Below are 5,801 nucleotides of genomic sequence, written 5' to 3'. Positions count from 1 at the left end.
CTAGTCAATACCTGTATTAAAACTTTTGTCAATGTCCCCTACCAACTCCTAAGAAATGCCAATAAGAGCATCACGCTGTAATATACATTTCTAATGTATAATCAGCATGAATATATGCAAGCTAAAATGACAGGTGCTGACTTAGACAATATTTAGACATATCCCAATATATTCAGCCATATGTTGTCAAACCAGCCAGAACTTCCTGCTCTTATCTTCTACATTCCATCTCACACCACTACCTAAATATTGTCAAGTTGTGATGCCAGTGGTCATAAAGTATTTCAAGCTTCTGAACAGGAACAATACCTTAGTCTCTCAAGCTAGGCATGCATGACATAAAATAAAATGCAAGAATGGCTTGTGACTTACTTAGTGAATATTAATCTTCTCAATGACAAAGTTTTTAAATTACCTCTTTCTCTATGGACTGAATGAAATGTATGCATATATTCACAGGTGCTGGTAATGTCTATTCTTCCTAATTTTTAGACTGAAGTCACAAATACCTGTACAAAACCAAGTACTGTACTAGGTAGCATTATACTGTACTCCTTAAAAAAAAAAAAAAAAAAAAAACAGTATAAACAGGACAGCAGATTTACCAATTCACTTTAATTCATATGGAATACATTCATATAAATTGTATATACAGTAATATATTTCATGTATGTCTTGCTAACATATACAATAACTCACCTTATATATAACAAACTTTTATCTTTGTCACAAAAATAAGCAATCTATACTCTCTCCCATTCAAAAGTTGCAACACAGTCTATCAATGGACAAGGGTATAGTGAGAGGAAGCCATACATGCTAGTTTTCAATGCACTATTACAAAAATTACTTAGCAGTGAGAGAGTATCCACAAAGGCTGCTTTTAATGCACTGGTACAACTTTACATGATGGCAAGAAGGAAGCATATTAATTTCATTTCAATAACTCCGTTTACAGAAGGCTGCTACTGCAATGTTTCAGTACACCACTACATCTTATGGCATCAACAGTACAACTAAAAATAATCTTGCTCTACTCCATTGACAAGGGATATATATATGTATCACAAAGTATATTTGGTTTCACTGCATACCACTGCAAAAGCCCTCATACAAGCAATGGTATATGTTAATGCCTCTCTCTCTCACACACACACACACACACACACACACACACACACATGCTATGATGAAAAAGCAAGAAACAGAAACATGATAAATATATATATAACTACATACGTGCTTAGAAATAATGTTCTTTAAGACTAATGATTAGCCATATACTCATCACGCAATATATACTGTAGATTACTTATAAAATATGCAACTTAAAGCATATCAAAATCTTAAAACACAACAGAGCCCCCCTTTGCTCTAACTTACTAAAAGAAAAAGCTACAGTACACACAACCACAATGTTTAACAATTATTTCTGAACATTATTTCAGTAACCAAAGGTCAGATAATTAAGACACTCTGTTAATTTACACATTTTACCCACGCGCTTAGGGGTAACAAAACAGTTTCGATACAACTGTACTACATACTACCTAAGAAAGAACTATAAGTAAATCAAGCTATGAAACAGTGCAGTACATCATCAACTTGGCAATATCAGTCTTTCGCTATGATTCTACTGCAATTATTGAAAAAAAAAAAAAAAAAAAAAAAAAAAAAAAAAAAGTATTATTGTATAAAACTGAAAACATTACCAATATCTGCTCACCCCACCTTCCATTACAAAACATGTTCAATAGTTCCACACACATATACCAGTGCAGCTCCTTCAACATCCACTGCAATGAAACCTACATTATTCATCATTATAATCACTCAGGGAAATACAGTATGTACCTGAAAAATGATGGGCAAAATTCCTTAGAAACATCTAGTCAATGGACTGACAAACTGCTTGCCACATAGAGTAAGGCAACAGTATGGCAATAATATCTTATTCAGGTATACAAATCTTCAGTTATAACTCCATATTTGGAGTTAAAGAAATTAAACGTGAATACATGACTTGAATGGTTCTCCTTCTTGAACCCATTCATAATCTCATATAAGACTTACCTGTATTACTGTTATGACCTTACTAAAGGGGTCTGAACAACAGCAAAACCAAATTTATAGTAACACATCCCCCCTCTTATCAAGTAAAGTCTGTTACAGATAACTAGTTTCAGGGCCAACCTGAGAAGATAAGAAATGAGGTGTGATAAATTCTGATAACACTTTGCACTCAGATTAAATGATCATAAGAAAGATACCTTATCCCCTTCAAGTACTGTACTCCCACCCTGCATCCACATACTTGTTCCAACGTTCCTACCACTGATGGAAACATTGCTGGAGCGTTTCTTTCTTGATGTGTAATGGGGTCTAAGCATGCCTGCGTTAAGTAGGGACAAAACGGGGATCCTTTCTTTGGCTCAGTGGTAACGTGCGCGCGTGTGAAGCGCAAGGGCCTGAGATCGAATCTTGGCCAGACCAGCAAATAATTAGTTAAGCTTCATTTCAGTTATTACAGATGCCCCACAGGACAGTTGTCATTTTAGACTGGACATCTTCAGTCATGTCCAAACACTGTGCTTACCTCTCAAATTTCTGTTTGGGGAAAAACCATAAGTTTTACAGTGCTAAATATGGTGAATAAGGTGGATAAATGTATTCCCCCCACCCCCTCCAACCACACATTGCCTGGTAATTATATGCTGCATAGCTGGGTGCACCACTGTAGTGAAGCTGCCATCTGTTATTCCTCATGCCCTTTGCATTTCAATACTTCATACAAAATTTAAAAACTTCCAGGTATAAAGATGCTTTAAAAGTAGTACATCTGGGGAGAAATTATTGTATGTGGGCACAACTCCTTCCACATTATATTTAAAAAAAAAAAAAAAAAAAAAAAAAACCTAGCTTGACCTTTGATTGCAATTTCAACAAGAATTTTTAGGTCTTAGTGATTGAAAACTTGATGGGTGAGTCTTACAGTCTTAACCTTACTTTCAGTACAGTGAATCGACATGTGGTATTGTGCTGTCCAATGATAATTCACAACTAAAGGAGTGGATCAAGCACAACTAGCAATGGCAGAAATCACTGGCTACTCATGACAAAGTGGTGAAATTTATCAAAACTTGCTGATCACACCTCATATGTCACGTGAATGCTCCAGCACACTTACTCCAATGTTGGCACGTGGGGGACCTGCCCTGCCATCATTATGCCAGTCATTCTCCAGACATAACCCTACATGTATTGTATATACTTGTCTTTACAGCCAATACTTGTTATGACCATTAATTGTGATGCATTCCACAGACCATCTTCCTGCTAAACAATTTAACAAAATCCGTCAGCATCAAGTGTACATGCATCAACACAAACAACCATGTGATCCTGACCTGCCTGGGTATTTCTGCTAAACAGTTCCATGAGTCAGGCTGATACATTTCCCTATCCTATAAAAAGATCACAAAAGAATTCACAAGTGAATCTTTCCAGCAGTTTGGTGACATGTTTTACTGAAGCTGGTGTCAGAGTTTAATAATACTAGGGGACATCTTTGCTAATATAATCCTAGCATTTTAACAAACGGCTAAAGGTGATAATATCTGAACACATGATGTCCAAGCATCAATATCCCAGGTACAGACAAGTAAAAACAAAGTATCAGCTGTTGTGAAGAACCCCTGAACAACTGACTCAAACTGAAAGCTGGTACTGTGACAAAAGAAAAGCCGTATTACTGTGAGCATCACAAAAGACCATGGTGGACTGCCAGTAATAACTGTGGATGAGAGTGTTATGATGCAAACGACACTCCAATGAATAATAATGCAACAAAAGTAACACATGAGTGTGATTAGTTAACAGTACCCACCAAGGGAGAGTATTCCCCCATGGCAGACGCTATCAAGGCATGGGAGAAGATAAAACATTCGGTATAACTTTGAAAGTATCACTCAAAGAGCACATCCTCTTTTCTCTTCATACAAGAGCAGATAGGGAAAACATAAACTTACTGTTTTGGTATTCATAACCAAGATGAAAGACTTAATCTTAATTCTGGAATACACCTTACACCAAGAACCATTTCTCCCTGTATTTCCTGATCAAGGAGAAATGTACCTATATACAATGCTAAATAGTGAAACATCATACAAAGTTTCAAGTACGGCTGATACCTTAAATTTACAACAGTATGATAATGTACACATCTAAGCAAGAACTGAATAATGTATGACAATGAGATGATCCACACACAAACTTTCAGTCATTCTTCTGATGCAAAATTATACAACAAGCTAGCGGAGGGAAGAATCTGTGTATGGTTATAAAGGGTCAAAGGTACCAGCAGAATTTGGCAGTTTTAGAATATGAAGCTCGACCTGACCCTATTGAACATTAAATTAACTGTGGCTAATAACAACAAACATATACCTGCAATGAATTAAGAATAACATGGTTGTAGAATTCCCTATAAAATTAAGTAAGCATAAACAGTAATCAACACACCCATTCAATGAACACAAAACTGAGTTTATAAAATCAATGGCCATTTTCTACATGGCTCGAACTTCAAAAATGTCATTACAGGCCTGTTACACTTATAACCCCTTCAGTATGGTAATGCCTTTTCTATAATATTCTTGCTACTACCTGGCAATTTTATTCAAACAGATCTTTGTAGTTATAAGGTGAATAAATCTCTACCAACCCCTTCAACACACTGATAACTTCTAAATTTTATTCTAACTACCGTACCATCTGATGATTTTCTTAAGCTTAGGCAAGACTTCATAAAGAAGGGGTTAACACTACCACTCAAGACTACGGGGAACACCTCAGTTGAGCTTCGGTAACCTGATGTTGTCCTGACTCCAAATGTGCGCTTGGTTTCAAAAGTGTATACATAGGGCAACTCTCATGGGTAACTGCTGTAACTCATGATGAACAAGCAGTAAACAATATTACTACTCTGTATAGCAATTATTCTGGAAAAGTACTATAACTTATGATGAAGAAACCATAAACAAAATTACTACAGTACTGTATGCCTGTATACATATTTACTCTGCAACAAAAACAGCAATTCTTGTAGCTAACTGTAACAAATCATCATGATAAAGCAATAATATATACTCAGAATTATTAATCTCAACAGCTCAAAGATGTATTTTTTCATTATATAATGTTCTTTTAAAAATTAGGCTGAGCAAAAAATTGTCTGAGGTGGCAACAATAAAATGAGTACCTGTAATATGTCCTCAAGCTAAAGGGATTGACAATTATGTGAAAACAAAGTGGGTGATCATATGAAGTAATTCTGTCTATACTAAAGCATGTTACAGGCAGTTTTCAGGCTCTCAGTAATTATCAAACCAGTACATTTTGTAAGTAAACAGGTAATCCTTACTGTATGTCAGGGATGGGTTCCAAAATTATGACATTTTTCACACTGCTGGTACTGTAATTTGGGGGAATCTGGCAAATCAGTTTTATTGGATGCACCAGAATTTAGATGGGCTTTTTTTCTGTTTTTCCCTACGGACTTATTACCCAAAAAGAACATCAAACAAGGCAACTTGTAACAAGGAGTTAGTGCAGAAAATATCACAACTTACTAAAATCTCATCTCTCCCTCTCACCACCAAACTACTGTAATAACATTTCCCAACTGAACACCATAATACAGTAAATAATCTGATTCACAAACCTGTCCCACATCTCTGTTCCCCAATTACCAGAGCAACTAAATTAACTAAAATAAATGAAACCCCACCTCCTTGCTCATC

This window comes from Coenobita brevimanus, chromosome 1 (genome assembly GCF_032717465.1).
Source record: "Coenobita brevimanus isolate Jiangsu-jjx chromosome 1, ASM3271746v2, whole genome shotgun sequence".
NCBI classification, from domain to species: Eukaryota; Metazoa; Arthropoda; class Malacostraca; order Decapoda; family Coenobitidae; genus Coenobita; species Coenobita brevimanus.
This window is presented reverse-complemented; position numbering follows the sequence as displayed.